Below are 18,536 nucleotides of genomic sequence, written 5' to 3' on the forward strand. Positions count from 1 at the left end.
GGTAGTTTGGAGCATCATATATGTTTTTATACATGAAGCAATGAAAATAGTTGCCGTTGTAATAAACATGTGACCATATAAGACCTGCTGGGGGGCGTTTCATCAACGAGTTTGTCGGAGGTTTTCACCGACGAATTTGCTATCAGCCAATCAGACACAAGGATTTAAACTGACAACTGTTAAAAGCTAATGAAATCCTTGCGTCTGATTGGCTGATAGCAAATTCGTCGGTGAAAACCTCCGACGAACTCGTTGATGAAACGCCCCCCTGATGACACCACACTTACACTGTATATCACCGTTTCATTAAAAAACAAAACAAAAACATGTGGAACTTTGAAATTCTCAAACTTATCTAAGCATGGATTTGGATAGGACCTCTACTAGCCTACGTTTGAAGGTATTTAAGTATAATATTCTATTCATCATAAATCAACTTTGATATAGAGTGGCTATAGATCCTGCACAGCAACCATGATTTGAATACATATAGTGAACGGAAACGGTGAAAATGACAATGGTTAATCATCAAGTACCAATAGTCATGCCCGGAAACAACTTGTAGAAGGTGAAAGGGTCACTGCACTTCCAAACACGAAGTTATAATGTTATTAAAGGGGAATAATACATCATGCAGGACACTTGTTTCTAGAGGAGTACATTGATGCAGGAAGACATACATACATACAGGTGAAAGATACAATGTGGTATAATGAGATATAGTACGTGCACATAAGATGGTCAGACTATTTGTCCAGCAGAACACATTTGTAGTGCATGCCAGGAGCACACATTCCTTTTGATATTGCATACATCTACAGTACATACGTACAATGTATGTAGTGTCTATCAAAGTGGCATGCAGCATGCAACATGAATCTACTTTGCTAACTTTTTTGCTGTTTTTAATATTTTTGTACTGCATATTTTTCTAGGAACAAACATACAAACAAACACACAAACATGGGGTGAGGAGACAGAGAATTATAAAACGTTGGTTGAGAATGATAAGGGCGTTAAGTTGCCACAAAACCCATAGTGTTCAACACCACTTAACGCCCTTCTCATTCTCAACAGACGAAAAGATGTTTCCAAAGGCAAACCAGATAGTGACAGCCAGCTAATAACACACACACAGAACACCAAGATGCAGGCTTGGGACATTTTACATAGACGTTACGTTCACACGCAGTTGCCAAACTTGAAGTTTAGGTCTAAAACTTAACTGTCGATGATTAGCTCCCTCGTGAATTCACGACGCGGGTTCACACGCGCACCTAAACTTTAAGTTACAACTTATGAGCGAATCCCACTCGAAGATTATACTCAAGTTCAGAGTCTTTGCTAGATGACCTTGTGCCCATACAAAATAGCCAAGCTGGAGATTGATCAAGATGTGAACGAAAAACAAGGTTCACACTAACTCACAAGTTTGTTGATTATTGTGTCAACACAGAGCGAAACTACGAGGAAAGAGCGCAATTACCCTAAGATCTCTTGTGGTTCTAATCATCGACTAAACTTGAAGATTGCTAACTTTTGAGTGCGTCCACACAGTGCTAAACTACAAGGTAATCATCGAGAGTTAAGTTTTTGACCTTAACTTTAAATAAAGTTTAGGAACAGCGTGTAAACCTAACTAGTCCACAGACTCACAAGTGGTTTATGAATCACCCAAATGCCCTTGTTACCAATACATCAGTTTTGATTTACATCAAGGTGCAGTTAATTGTATAGCTTGGGTGAGATGTGTGCCTTCATGGCTGTCATATTACATGATTTCTAGATCTGTGTGGTTATCCTCTTTGTTCCATTCAACCCATCATGCATGTCAGCATAATATGTACCTTTAGTTGCTTCCTAAGATAGAATGCAGAGCTACCAAGTCTCACGCATTCTGCGTGAGACTCGAGCATTTAGGGTCCGTCTCACGATCTCACTCATGGCACCCATTTTTCTCACGCATTGGGTGAAATCTGCAACTTGGGCCTATTAACAATGAGCATAGCTCAAAGGATTTAAGTGATAGTTGCAACTGAAGGTAGATTTCCCTTTTGTCTTTCAAAATAAGTAAAAAATAGTCACTTAAGTTGCTCCTGATCGCACCATTAAGAGCTAAAAATTTTAAAAGCTCCGTACTAACCCCTCCCACACCCTAGCTCGCGAGCACATGCGCGCGCCGAGACGTTGAGTCGTGAAAATCTCACTCATAAAAATTTTTTGAACTTACACCAGGGTCCCATTTCATAAAACTTGTTATCAGAGACAACTGCCTCATTTCTGTGACAAATTTGCTGTTAGCCAATCAGATGCAAGGATTTCAGTAGCTTATAACAACTATGACAACTTGTCACTGATTATAAATTTTATGAAACAGGGCCCAGCTGGTCTCAAGTTTATGGATATATTTTTCATCAAAGAGGCTCTAGGGAACCCCAAGAGGCGGGGGGGGGGGGGGGGGGGGGGGGGGGGGGACTACAGCCCCCCTTTACTTATAGCCAAAAAAAGTATCAAAGAACAAACAAACAAAACCCATGACTTTCGGGGGGGGGGGGGGGGGGGGGGTTCAAGGGATCTAAGTGCAGTGTGCAGTGACCCTCGCATCAACCACAAGCACTAGTCCTCACCCACCCTCCCCCGCCTCCAGTCAATGCATTGAAATACCTGGAATGCACTTTGCCTGCATTACTAGTTGCTATACAAGGCAAGCCTCATCAAAGCTGTTTTTGTTGACAGGGAAGGTCTTAGTTACAAAGGTGTGTAATTGAATATGAAATACATTTTGTATGTTAGTAAAGTTGGATTACCGATCTATTGGATGCCTTTCAGAATCTAGCAGATGGTGTATGCAGAAGTAGTGAAGGCATACATCAATGCCAGGACATCAGGAACAAGTTTAGTGTGCTATAAATATTACCCAACAGGAGTATAGTTCATGTTGTACCCTCGATGTGGGCAGTGAATAGAAAGACAAAGTGTAACAGCCTTCGTTGTTGCTCTATAAAATGGCATCATCAGGCCGCAGTCCACTCTGTCAAACGTCGATCTAAACTGTCTGTTCTGCTAGTCTGCGGCATGAAACAAAAGGGCAACTTGCTGAAAACTTGCCAAGGAATCTGGTTTAGGTTCAAGACAGCAAAGAGGTTTTAACTCATGGGAGTACCCATGTTATGACAGGAGGGTGGGTTGACGCAAAAAGGAAGTATGAACAAGTCGCCTTTCATAATGCCTTCTGGGTCTGGCAAATCTACGGCTATTTTTCTTCTTTATCTATGACCAGTATTCAAAATAAGTTCTTGGTTTCTGCACGGATGTGCGTTTGTGCAAAACATGCGAAGTTGGCAAGCCATCCACCGAGTCGAATGTGCAAACGCCACACATATTAGGGGTTAAAATCTTGCTCTCTAGGCAAATAATCAACCCAATGCATGTGGGTTTTTATATTGTTCACTGCTTTTTTTTTCCGGGTTGAATTATTTTGTCTTTTGTATTTCTCCTGGCCTTCCGTGTCTTTAGCAATCAGATGTAGATTGTCTGGCTGTAATTACCACTAATGAGATCGAAAACGGAGAGAGATGAGCACAAATAAGAAATCTATTTTATGATGGCCCTCAAAACACACATCATTCGTAGTGTTTGAACTGCGAGTAAACAGTAAGCACATTAAGCTCTCGCTGAGCACAGATCATTACCACGAATGCCCTGCAGCTAACAAAAAAAAAAAAAAAAAATGTTGTCTGTCCGGGTCCGGTACAAAAAGCTTTCGTTCAATTATCCTTGCTGTCCACACGCAATTATAGGAGAGATTTGAGCTTTAATGAGCGATGACATTTTTGTCAATCAAAAGAAAAATACACAAACTAAAGACAAAAGAAAATGTTACCCTCATCAAGGAATACTGGCAAAGGGTAGTCTTGTGGAGGAATGATCTTTGATTTTAATAACTCTTCATGTCCCCACACACTCTGCTAGAAGTTGGCGAATCTTTTTTTTTAATTATTATTATCATTTCTACAACTATTTGATTACAGTTCTAAGTAAAGTCCCAAAGTCCCCAAGGGCTGGTCCACAGTGTAAAGTCACAAACACACCCAGGTGAAATAATAGGATACCAGTAGTCTCTTGTGCCTGTGTTCACAGTGGACCCTGCTTTGCAGGAATAGTTTAGGAGAGATCTTATCTTTTTTTACGACTAAAATACTGCACCACTATAAAAGATTTCTGTGAAGAAAAAACATATACAATAATTGCCTATACCGGGTGTCCCAAAAAAAGCGGAACGGTGGATTTTCAGTACCTTGCGTTCTAAAAGTTATATATTTTTTGACATCATTAGAAAGAGCATCTTCCGCAGAAGACATTGACACCAAAATTATTAAATTTGGTTCAGTACTTTTTATTCTACGCCAATTTCTGAAAATGCAGTCATTGTCAAATTTCGCCGGATTTTTGCGACTTATGAGATAATAATTTGAGTGCGACACGCGATCCATACGGTGAATATTGTGTATGCTCGGTGATCCATGTCAACAAAAGATACAGTTTTCACATTGGGCACGGGCCAGGAAAAAGCAGTGTGCGTGTGTGTGTCTGTGTGTGTGTGCGCTCCCAATATGAAAGCTGTATCTTTCGTTGACATGGATCAACGAGCTTACACAATTCACCGTATGGAACGCGTGTCGCACCCAAATTATTATCTCATAAGTCGCAAAAAATTGAAAATGACTGCATTTACAGAAATTGGCGTAGAATAAAAAGTACTGAACCAAATTTAATGATTTTGGTATCATGGTCTTTTGCGGAAGATGCTTTTTCTAATGATGTCAAAAAATATATCACTTTTAGAACGCAAGGTACTGAAAATCCACCGTTCCGCTTTTTTTGGGACACCCGGTATAGAATTTACCAAGTACATGTACTCCGTCATTCCGGACTTTCGCCTGTTTATGCATTTGATTAGAAAATTGAATTCAATGCTTTTTGCTTTATGGGTCCAAATCATTGTTGATACAGTCAAAACCTGCTAAGCGACAACATGACTATAGCATCCAATCTGCCATCTACGACCACTAAAAACAATTCTCTACCAGAGAAAAAGCATTTTAATGAACCTGTCATAGTGGCCATCTGTCTATAGTGGCCACTTTTTTTGTCTCTCTTGGGTGGCCGCTATAGACAGGTTTGACTGTTATAGCAAGGCATTGGCCAAATGCTCATAGGCCATATGGCAGAACGATAATGTCACGTGCAGTGGCTGTGACTGCAACGGGTGCGTATGGGGACCGGCAATATAGTTTATCACTCAAAAGCATCGAGTGATGCATTGATACAGATACAGTATCTACATTGTGTAGCATTGAAAGTTGGCAAATATTGCACAAACATGTTGTCCTTTTGTAGAGTTGGACAGAGTTTTTGAGATGGAAATACTTTTGATAATGCTATGTATTATGTTTATAGATGCCAGTATCACATACTGGTATCAAACAGAAAGTCCTTGCCAGGCTTTACCCATAAACTCTTCACAGACCAAGTTGGGCTGTGCCACATACATTGTACTATCTACTGGGACATTGCAGTCAATGGGTTAAGAGGATAATGTAATCCCTATTCACTGTAGTTTCTGGATATCTGCACTGATGGAATGATTGGGTCAGAGAAACACACCTGCAGATGTCTCGATTGATGACCAGTGGTAGATAGAAGCTTTGATATAACGAGTATGTGCAGGTGGCTCAAAATGACAATAAGTACACATCTATTACAGTTTGACCTCGATTATCCGTCCTCCTTTTATCCGGAAATCTCTATTATCCCAACGTTCACGCAGTGAAGGACTTTTTTTTTTACATCCAAAAATTGAGAAAAAACAGTGACTTTAAACTCAATTGAAATTTCTACAAAACTCACACGATTTACCTACAATATTCCCGACAGAACTAACATAAATTCACACCACATTATCAACGTAAAAGTAAGCAGTCATCACCACCGTTGCAGGGTACGCTATCTGCCTAGCTGCCAGTGCACTGGGACGGCAGCTTGGACGGCAGCTATATATACATTAACATTGTGTCTCCCATATCTGGCCAATTCGCTTATCCGGATGAGCGCCGGTCCCGACATGGCCGGATAATCGAGGTCGAACTGTATTTGTAGCAGCATCTTTGAAACAGCGACTGCAGTGGTTTCATCGTTACAGTGTGTGGGCCATTTCACACTGCAAAAAGAACTCGTTCTCACACTGTTTATTAAAGGGATCTTATAGTTTTGGTCGAGACCTAATTTCAGGTTTCTAACATTTTTGGGTGAGAAATAATGAGAAACCTCTTATGAAATATGAAAGAGCATGTAATTCCATGAGGAATTCAATGTTCATTCGATGAAAATTGGTTTTGAAATGGCTGAGATATATCCAAAACAGAGCGATTCTAATAAGTGTGGGACCCACACTTTAGTACGATCGCTTTGTTTTACTCTGTTTTTGGATGTTTCAGTCATTCCAAACCCGATTTCCATCAAATAAACTTTGATGAATTCCTCTTAATATGGTATGCTCTGTACTACTTCATACGTGTTTTCTTGGTATCTTGCAAAAAGTGAAAAGCCCAATTCTCATCTCCACCAAAACTGTACCATCCCTTTTAACCTCTATTGTGCTTTGCTCACTGATTGGCACACAGGATGGAGAGCTTTCTTCCCTGATTGGCAGGGATGTCTGGACACTAAACTGTCAATGGATTAGGATTATCTGCCAGGTAATGCCCCTAATCCCCATTGTGCCACCACATGATCTTCCTTTGGACTGAGGTGCCCAATTGCTACACCTGAGTGAGCTTGCTATTAAAGGGATAGTACAGTATTGGTGGAGATGAGAATTGGGCTTTTAACTTTTTGCGAGATACCAAGAAAACACTTATGATATAGTACAGAGCATACCATTTTAAGAGGGTTTCAAAGTTTATTTGATGAAAATCAGGTTTGGAATGACTGAAACATCCAAAAACAGAGTAAAACAAAGCAATCGTACTAAAGTGTGGGTCCAACACTTTATTAGAATTGCTCTCTTTTGGATATCTCAGCCATTTCAAAACCAATTTTCAACAAATAAATGTTGAATTACATGCTCTTTCATATTTTATAAGAGGTTTCTCGTTATATCTCACCAAAAAATGTTAGAAACCTGAAATTAGGTCTCAACCAAAACTGAACGATCCCTTTAAACTTACATCTGCAGTGTTGGTCAAGTTTGGAGGGATTTTCTACTGAATGCCGATGAAAGAGCTCGGCAAATTACCAGAGCCCCATTTTATCAAAAGATATAATCGATTTATAGGGACTGTACAATACTGGTTGAGGTGGGGATTCATGTTTTGAACATTCCTAAGTGAGATAATGAAAAGCCTCTTATGAAATATGAAAGAGCATGTAATTTTAAGAAGGTTTCAACGTTTATTTGATGAAAATTGGTTTTCAAATGGCTGAGATGTCCAAAAAAGTGCTAATAATAAAAGGCGACATGCCACAACTTTATTAGGATCTCTTTGTTTCACTTTGTTTTTGGATATCTCAGCCATTTCAAAACCGATTTTCATCGAATAAACTTTTGATACCCCTTAGAACTGCATGCTCTTTGACATCTCATAGAGTGGTTTCTGAATATCTCGCAAAACGTTAAAAGCTAAATTCTCGCCTCGACCGTAACTATACACACCCTTTAAATTTCCTTACCACACAGGCTGCTCTAGACTTACAGCTGAAATCAACTATCCCCCTATTCAGACGCATGCCATTTTATACCAAAACTCGATAACGGAACGACGTATAAAGAATCATCGTATAGCCGACAGACCGTTCAGACACTAATTTCGACCGTTCTGGAAACCTTGTATAGATGTGCAGTTTCCCACTGCGCATGCTGTTATAGTCATGAGTGACAGCTGTGGGGTCACCTTTCGTGCGCGCTCCCATTAAGCCCCGCCCAGTTATACCGTTCTATGGTCACCATACATTCAGACGCACACAGAATGCTGATTCGTTATCGAGTTCTAGTTCGAAACGATGCTCTGACCATCGTTTTGCTATACGTCATTTCGTTATACGTCGTTTCGTTAGTCAGTGTTCAGACGTATAAATTCATTGTATAGTTATACCGTTTTGGTATAGCTATACCGTTCTAGTATAAATTTTTTGCGTCTGAATGCCCTGTATATAATCAATTTTAACTCTTCATAAAACAGGGCCCAGTACTAGTATACATTATACACTGCAAAGAGAGGACACCATGTCTTGAAATCAAATTAGAATCCTGTCTCTACATTTACAATAAATACAAGTGTCTCTTGAAAACCATGTTCTGCCAATGTGTTCAGGGCTGAGGTCATGCTAAGTCAGCCCCATTAGTGATCAATGTACACTTATAATTTCATTACATGACATAAAAAAAAATGTAATAAAATATTTTATAAATTAATGATAATAATAATAATTACAATAACAATAATAATAATAATAATAATAATAATAATAATGATAATAATAATAATAACAATAACAATAACAATAATAATGATAATAATAATAATAATAGTAATAATAATAATTCATCTAATAATAATAATGATAATAAATACCAAGAGAAGCACTCTGAGGGTGCAGACCTCCGCCAAGCAGCTACTTTCCACCAATAATCCCGTTCTTCCAGAGATCAGTAATTTCCACCGATGCCTTGTACGTACAATGTATTGCATGCGAAAAATCATCCAAATTCCCTAATATCGAAGGCTTTTGTTACGTCATCAACCCTCAGAGGCGCGGTGCGCCTCGCAGTAGAGCACAAACTTGGCACGCACATTAGTGCGTATATGAAAACCTCAAAAATATGCAGCTTGAACCCCCAAGGTACTTGTAGGGTCAAGTTCATTGACCCTACCTACCAAAATATCGAAAATCCTTCATAAATTCCCAAAAAATTCTCGGATCACTACCAAAATTTGATCGCTTGTTAATTGTGTCATTCTCAACCTTTCCTGCAAGTTTCATCCAAATCCGTTTACAACTTTTTGAGTTATTTTGCACACGGACAAACAAACAAAGGGTAACAAAAACAATAGCCTCCTCCCTTGGCGGAGGTAATAATATGTAATATTACAACATGTACATAATACACCTGTATTCAAACATATGTACATGTATGTACCTTGAGTGCTGTCTGACTGATTGGATCAAGTAGTATATTACGTTACAGGTCTCCTTGGTTGAATGGTCATGGAGTTGGTAAAAGCAGCCGTTAAAAGACATTCTGTAGGCCTACATTCTATATCATTTGCCTTTTGTGGTCCTTTATTCAAAATGGTGGGGAACCATGCTTGAAGTTCACCATCCATAAACTTGATTGAATACATCAAGCTTTTATTATTTCTTTTTTTAAATATCTCCATGGTAACCCAGGCCGTGTAGAAATCTAAGTGCACTTGCCATAAATGCATGTCGCAGAGAATGCTCAAATCTCTTCAGACCGATTCCTAAAAACACATCTTTTGACGAGTTAATGCACCAGCAGCTGAGCATGAGTGACTACAGGGATTGCAATTTCCCCCTCAAAGCAGAGACTGCAACCTCAATTTACATTTATTAACAAATGACGTCAAATAAAATTTTGCTGTTCTTGCTTTTTGTTTTTCCTTTTCTTTTATTCTGTATTTCAACAACGGTGCAAAACTACATGCACTGATATTAAGTGCCTTTAGATTTGACGTTAATCTGATCCAAAGATATAAAAATGCACTCTACTGCACTTTCAGGAGAAAAATCTGAAGGCTTGGTCCATTCTTTTCTTTTTTTATGTGTTCTTTCTGTCACGAGCAAAGTTGGTATTTATAGTATACTCTAATGAGCAGCAAGATTTTGTAATACAAAGGACCATACTCATTGAAATGCAACACAAAAAAGTGTGCCGTCTAAATTGTGAGCTTCCTGTTTACACTGCCGTGAAAAAACAATAGAGGTTTTGCCAAATAATGCACTGTACATGTATGCGTTGAAATACATTCGGCAGTCTGCCACACACAAGTACAGCTCTATAAAAAAAACTTATAATATTTTAATAGCCTGGGTTGCTACATGTACAAAATGTAGCTCCATGTTCTACTGACCAGTTCAGGACAAACTGGGAAAAATCAAAAACACCTTGTGAAAGTCTACAACTGTATGCAGGGCCAAATACATTCCTTTTTTTTTTTTCTCTCTCTCTCTGGTAGCCAGTTTGGGCCCCTAAACATTTTTACATCTGACCTATTGATGCCCCCCCCCCCCCCAACCTGAAAAAAGTAGTGGCCCAATACTTAACAGAAATATAACAACCAATTATGAATTTTAAGTGCCCGATCGGGCCACAAAAATATAGCCTTTTTGGAAATCTCATGGCCCGACATCAATCTTTCCAACAATAATATTATCCTTTTACCTTGTAGCTTGTCACCAAATCAATGTAGCTACAATTTTATTTTCCTTTTGTTCACAACTTGGAAGAGATAGATACATGCCTGTGAACATGGTAGCTGCCAATGAAAAGAGATTATTTGCTAGTGATTCATTGAAACCCTTTAAATGCATTACCATGGACTTTTACTGTCAAGAGGCATAAAGCTATGCATTCAGCACACTGTCTAACTTTATTGGGTCAAGTTCAGAGGAAGTATAAACTTGAATGCTCAAGATAAACCATGGAAAATACACACTTAGAAGTGAAGAGCTTGGGCACTTGAAAGGATTAAATGTTCAAAGTAATGCCTTGGACTTACCATGTACGTAAAGAAAATGGTGTCTTCAATGGAAACAGAGCAAATTGACTTTTGGCAGTGGGACAACCCCAATTGGTATCGCATGATTTGAGTGGCGGTTTGCATATGCTGAAACACTACACCACAATCATCCTTCAAACCATCAGACTCATCACAGTCTTTGAAAAGAGTGACAGGAAATTGTGATAGAAGTGGAAACACAGCATTTGGTAACTATGGCAACAGGAAAGGCATCCCATCCACAACACCAGAACCTCAGAGTCTGTACTATACATTCAAATTACTATCAGTATTATGTTTCATAATCCCACATACCGATATCTGTGCTGGTGGCTATGTGATGAATACAGTAGGCCTACAGTGTATGCAGTACTATTGGTAAGGTTCCATTTGGTAACCATGGCAACAGGAAAGGTATATCATCCACAATACCAGAACCTCTACTATACTTTCAAATGACTGAAATATTATAATGTTTTATGTGCAAGGAATTCATCCCATCGCACTTCAACATAATGATCCCACATACCAAAATCTTTGCTGGTGGCTGCGTGATGAATACCAGTAGGCCTATACAGCACTAGCAGCTCATCATTAGCAGTACGTTTCACCTACATGTATACAGATACATGTTTGTACCATGGCAAGGAGGTATAGCTTGCCTACTACATAACTGTACCTCCTTAGTTGTACTGCCCAGCTAGTCTTCGGAATCTCAAACTAAAATTTGGGGGGGGGGGGAGGGAGGAATGAAATGATATCTATCTTTTCTGTAAACTCTTGTCTTGGCTCATTCCAAAAATCATGAAAACTTAGACATACTGCATTAATCGTTGACAGGTACACTGTACCTCCAAATCAGATAGAGAAAACAATCATAGCAACAGCATACATTGTATGACCAACGTATTTGACAATTTACACTCGTTACAAAATACTGACAGTTTAACTGATATTTTCGTGAATTTTGTGAATCACAGTTGAATCGAAAATTTAACAACACGCAAAAATGTCACCATGCGCCAAGGTACAGAACTTGTAATAGTGCGCTTGTAAAGGCCTCTGTGTTAATTCGCGAAAACAACATCCCGAAAAAATGTCTGTGACCTCCTCATTCGGGAAAATATCTGTACGTGAAAATAGCAACTGTAGCATCATTTGAAGGTACGTACCCATGTTTTTGACATTATCAAACAACATACGGCTACCATCACTGAGTGATTTGCAGGAAATACAAAGTCACTTGTTTCATGTTGAAAAAAAAAAGAAAAAGAGAAACCCACACACTCACACAAAAATGGAAAGCCCTGAGAATCTTCAATGCAGGAAGTCATGGACTTCCATCACGCAATCCATCCTAAAACTTCCCCTTTGGCAATCCAGCTCTGATGGACATCACAGCTACACATAATAGGTCATGTACTATTAATAGTCCATAGCTGTACAACTGGCCCGACCACAGACATCTGCGATGTCATGTGACTAGTATCCTAGCTGTCAAAACATTTATCAACTACAACTTTCAGCCCTGTCACAGCAATTATACCAGCATGGTGATCGAAAACATTTTTGTGAGAGAAATATATGACTGATCAACTGACTGATTTAAAGTGCCTGATAACATTCAATCTATTATGTTCTGATCTGATATGGTACGCAAAATGCATATTCAATTCCTTTTTTATGTGTTTCTCCTCATGCTGTCAACATACCTGGTATCTCTGATCAACTGGAATACTTGTTACAACAGACTGTTAAAGGGGATGGCTAGTAACTGATCAGTGGGAATCAGTGGGAATGCTGGGGGATGATTCCAATCCTTGAGGGATTCATTTAAGAGTACATTATATATATCTATTGTTGAGTGAAAATTATTTGCTTCAGAATGGTCTCATATTCAAGTAATGTGCAGTTTAATGTTTCCAGGTTAGCATGCCTGGTCAGTGACGGGGCATTAATCTGCACATTACTTGAATATGAGACCATTCTGAAGCAAATAATTTTCACACAACAATAGTTATATATAATGAACTCTCAAAATGAATCCCACAAAAATTGGAACAATCATCCCCCAGCATTCCCACTGATCAGTTACTAGCCATCCCCTTTAAGTACTCGGTTTCACAGTGAGGTAGATCTTCCTTCTACACCACTTTGCTATATATTGCAGAGATTGCAGGCAGTATGCTTCAAAAGAAATGAATAAATCCATTCAAGCAAACAACGCTACATTAACATACCTTGATATGTTTTTGTATTGACACAAGACTACTTGTCACTGCAAACAGATGATCCCCCGCAAGTTTCTGTCATGAATGCATTCTGAAGCACTCAGCATAACACAGATAACATACATGTATCAAATTATGAAGGTGAATGGCAACCAACTGTTGACCATCGACTTCCAGCAAGATGAAAACCATTTGATACTCACATTATGATGTGCTTCCTTATCGATGTTAGCATTAGTTGTCACATCTCTGAGTGATTAAGTTCTGTCTCAGAAGTGAACGCAAATCACGAAATCAAAAGCCCCATTTCCCAGCGTGCCAGCGTTGCCCCCAAAAAACTGAGTTTTAGTATCGATAAACAAATCAATAAGGCACCCAGATATATCACGGTGTGAACTTTATCCTTTGTACAATCCTTGGAATTCTGAAGTTCAAATGGGCGATCACTTGGCGGGGCTCAGCTCCAAGCAACCTTTGCAGTGATATTGATACGAGACTGAGAGATATCTTAGTTCTCTCGTGATATCTTTCTCTCTCTCGATCCCCCTCACATGTATCGTTTTCCCCCCATAAAATTCATGGAAGACTCCCCTCGCAGTCCGTAAAAGGGCATCACCAGCCAGCTGCTCTAAAATAAGGATGTGGGGTGAAGTCAGGTGGAGACGAGTTGGGGGGGGGGGGAGGGGGGAGAAGGAGGAGGAGGTGGGATTGATAGGTAGCAAACTGATGGAAAAATTAGGCTGTCTGTTTGAGACAAAAGTGATTAGGGTATCAAGCTGGGGAAAGGGGTGGCGGAGAAGATGTCCTGGTAGTGCGAGGAATCGGGCCTAATCTCCGTGAATCTTATTCACGTGTATTTTAACGAGTGGTTTTGTGCGTGACTCCTCGACTGCCGTGGATGAATGACACACTAACAGTATGTATGTGCACACGCTAGATTATCGTGTGTGCACAGCATACATTTACTACACATGTAATTCCCTGAAGATTGGCATTTTCAGCGTGTGTTCTGTGGACTCTCCATATCTCTGTGTATCTGCTAGAGTAATTAATGAGACAAACTACACTACTTCCCCTTTCCCTGCCACATTTTTAACAACAGAGGGCACTATGTAATATTCTGACACTGGGCTTTAATTACCATAGACTCTCATTCATGCATGGTATCACTGATCATTCATCGCAATTCTACAATTATAGTAAATATTGAATGGTCTACTGAACATTCAATAATCATACAATGCAGTCACATGACTATAATAATAAGGCAGCAATTACCCAAGTCATTATTTATTTGCGTGTAGTGACATCACATCAGGGCCCCATGTCATAAAAGATGTTAGGATAGCAATTCTTGCTGGAATGTCAACTTCCAATAGCAACAGCCAATCAGGAATCTGGATTTTTGTTGTTACCATGACAACTGCCATTCCAGCAAGAGTTGCTATCATCATGATATCAACTTTTTATGAAATGGGGCCCAGGTCGTGTAACTCCACAATTTGACCAGCCAGCAACAGGGTTGAAAGGAAATGAAGGAAACTATAGTATGTACATCATACCATACCACAAATATTGCCTTGTCTATCAATGTAGTCTAACATGTATGTAACAGTATGAGGGAGTTTATCACCCCCCCCCCCCCCCCCCCCTCGAGATAATACTAACCCTGTGGGAATGTGCATATACAGTATGATCATATCTTAACAGAACATATGTATTGATATCACAAAAGTATCAATCATCCATGCATATTTATCCCCCCCCCCAAAAAAAAAATAAATAAATAAATAAATAAATAAATAGAAAAAAATAAGAATTTCTTCCCCCTCACATATCAGCATCATTTAAAGGACAAGTTCACCTTCATAAACATAAGGATTGAGAGAATGTAGCAATATTAGTAGAACACATCATTGAAAGTTTGAGGAAAATCAGACAATCCGTTCAAAAGTTATGAATTTTTGAAGTTTTTGTGCAGTAACCGCTGGATGAGAAGACTACTGCAGTGTATGAATAACTTAGATGTCACATGCGTACAACAATATAAGGAAAATATAAAGAGAATTTCACAAAATTCCATCTTTTGAAAAAAGTACACATTCCCCTGACTCGTTACCGACAAATGTTATTGGTAATATTATTCCCCCTGCCTTTAGAAAGAGGCAAGTCAAGGGCTCTTTTATTATGCGAAAAAAGTGAAAATATGTTGAATTTTCTTTTACATTTTCTTTATACTGTTGTACGCACATGACTCACAAGCTGTAGTAGTCTCCTCATCCAGCGGTTCCAACACAAAAATTTTAAAAATTCATAACTTTTGCATCGATTGTCCAATTTTCCTCAAACTTTCACTGATGTGTTCTACTAATATTGTTGCATTCTCTCAATCCTTATGTTTATGAAGGTGAACTTGTCCTTTAAAGAAAAAATTGTCAAAACCAAGATTGGGTGTATGTAGTGAAATTGACCCTCCCATTAACATTATTAGACAAACCACAGCTGGGTGTAGCAAAATCAAAGTTTGAGGAAAATCAGACAATATCCCTTCAACTGAGTGATAAATCTTTCCTGAGCATTGGTCAATTTCATGCATCACAATGATAAACTGAATCTCAACAACAACTGCTTGTTTGTTTGATGTCACAAAATAGTATGATGATATTAAGATTACCTGTTTGTAAAGCATTCATTCCCTCTACATGTTACTAAGAATTCTTACATCATATAATATTCTCTGTTCCTGCTAATGCTCTCTCAATGTTGTAGAAGGATATAAACGAATTGTCAAACTATGTTTACACTTTCTTTACATCACATCACAAAAACTGTCTGATTTGGAGCACGACTTCCTTCGAGTGTGTCACTAATAACCTGCATTCTATAAATTCTCATCTACATTGGGGACAACCCCTTTAACACAGACTCTTCAGAGATTTAATCCACATCCTAATCTGTAGCACATATAAATGATTATGAGGGCAGCATTGTACCCCGAAATTGTCTCAGCCACACCCCTCCACTAAAAATCATCACCCCTGCCTGGAATTATAGGATGGCCTATTTAAAATCCCGGGGATAAGCCATACCCTCATGTTCATTACCATGCAGTCTGGTATTTTTGTGGTTCTCCTCATAGGGACATATATAGTCACCTGGGGATGGCTAGTGACCCTGCTCTTAATGACACTGTCTAAAAGTAGTGGATACTATAAATAAATAAATGAATAGATAAATGAATGAATGAATTTAAATAAATAAATAAATAAATAAATAAATAAATAAATACATAAATAAATAAATAAATGAATAAATAAATAAGTAAATATATATATATAAATAAATGAATATGTAATTATATAAAGGAATTATAAATGAATGAATAAATGATAAATTGAATAATAAATAAATAATAGAAAACAAAATATACTGACCAAGAATCAAACTTTCATTCCTCTCTGCACAAGGAAATATTTTTGAATTAATTTCTCTCCATGACACCACATTATAACAATTATTTTCTCGTAAATGTGATTCCAACTATTTCCCTCATTTTGTTTATTTTGTTTGATTTTACTCTTATTCAAGGAGTGGTATGTTCACTCTGAGTACTAACTGTGCCCAGTATCAATACCTTCATCCATTTTGTTATGAAATCAATAAAAACTAGAGAAGCACTCTGAGAGCGCAGACCTCCGCCAAGCATGCAAATCATTTTCACCACTGATCTTGTTCTTCCATGAGATATCAGTGATTTCCACCCATACGAACTTATCAACTGCTTATATAGCATTGTGTGCTGAAAGTTGCCTGATTTCCCAATATAGAAGCCTTTGTTACAATACGTCATAAACCCTCAGCTGCACGGCGCGCCTCACCCCAGCAGAAACTAGAGCACGCACCAAAGACGCTTTATCTTTGGCACGCACTTTAGTGCGTGCAGGCAAACCTCAAATACGCGCAGCCTGAACTCCCAAGTTCATTGACCCTACCTGCCAAAATATCAAAAATCCTTCATTAATTTCCCCCAAATTCTCGGATCACTACCAAAAGTTAATCGTTTGTTACTAGTGTCATTTTCAATCTTTCCTGCAAGTTTCAACCCAATCCGTTGAATACTTTTTGAGTTATTTTGCACACGGACAAACTAACTAACAAACTAACGAACGAACGAACAAACAAACCAACAGTAATGAAAACATAACCTCCTCCCTTGGCGGAGGTAATAAGATGTGTCTTTACATCACATTAAACAAAATTTTGAAGTGACACACAGCATTCACTTTTAGGGGAAAGAAGGAAAATTTGCAAATTATCTTTGAGACATGTAAATAAAGAAGTAACACCAGTGCTTTAAGTTTGCCAAAGTTATGCCACATGTGAATGTCATTAATGATGGTACAGTCTCACGAATGGTACCATCAATCTCACAAATGCTTGCCTACGATGGTTTAATCTATACATAGTGTGTGTCCACAAGGGGCCGAGTATAAGAACCTTTCCTCTCTCTCTTAACTGCATAGCTCATTACAGGACAGGAATGTTTCTAGTACACTTTTGGATATATGCAAACATTTGAATACTTTCGAACCAACATTCTACGCATTATGTGATGTTTGTGTTCGGGTATGGTCTTTTATGACACCGATTTGCACTCCTCAGCAAGCCATGGGTGTTCTCATTGGTTTACAAACACAATTTAGCTACTCTATTCAGCTCTTCTACTACACGGCAGTATCAAGATCAGAGTTTAAGTTTCAATGACCTAGGCTTAAAATTGTAAGCTACAAACTGTACTTGAAGACAAAAGAAAAAGAAGAAAAGAAAAATTCATTACACAAGCAGTTTTATAGTGAATATTATCCTATACAAAACTCAGTACATTATATGTGGGTGACACCAAACTGTGCCATGTCTAGCTTTACTACCACTCAACATCTATGGCAGCAAATTGACATGCCTATCCTACAAAACCTTCAGACAAAATTGCAATTGACCATTGAAGGAATTGCACTCTAACCCTTGTAATTTCAGCCAACCAATGCGTCAACAGAATAAAACTTTTATCCACATGTTTTGCAAAACTGAATTTTCATTCAAATTTTAAGAGACATCATAGCAGAAATGAATCTTGCGAATGCCAAAGACAGTGGCGGATCCAGGGAGGAGCGCACCGGGCGCGCCCTCCTCCCCCCTTATTTTTTGTTAAAACAAAAGAAATAAAAAGAAAAAAATGGTGGGGAGGGATGCGTGCGCCCCCCTCTTTACGGAATTCCTGGATGCCTTCAGTAATTATTGTTATGAGGAAAGATTTACATAATATCGCTAGTGAGTAAAATGACAATACATCGAAGTGGAGTTTGCGATAAAGAAGTTCTGCATGAATTGTTTCCAGTATTGGGGGATCTGATCTTATAATATACTTTAGATATCAAGAGATACAGGCATTTTATTACTACAGGGCAGTTTTGCAAGATGCTACAAGGCAATTTTGCACTATGGG

General features: G+C 38.6%; 1 protein-coding gene across 1 annotated transcript in view; it reads right to left on the bottom strand.

Annotated features, from left to right (window-relative positions):
* Positions 1–18,536, bottom strand: part of LOC139736815 (uncharacterized) — a 118,028-nt gene that overhangs the window by 61,586 nt on the left and 37,906 nt on the right. The gene's annotated exons all lie outside the window — the stretch shown is intronic.

Source organism: Diadema antillarum, unplaced genomic scaffold (assembly GCF_040938485.1).
Source record: "Diadema antillarum isolate AM-2024a unplaced genomic scaffold, OU_Dant_1.0 seq00000663_RagTag, whole genome shotgun sequence".
NCBI classification, from domain to species: Eukaryota; Metazoa; Echinodermata; class Echinoidea; order Diadematoida; family Diadematidae; genus Diadema; species Diadema antillarum.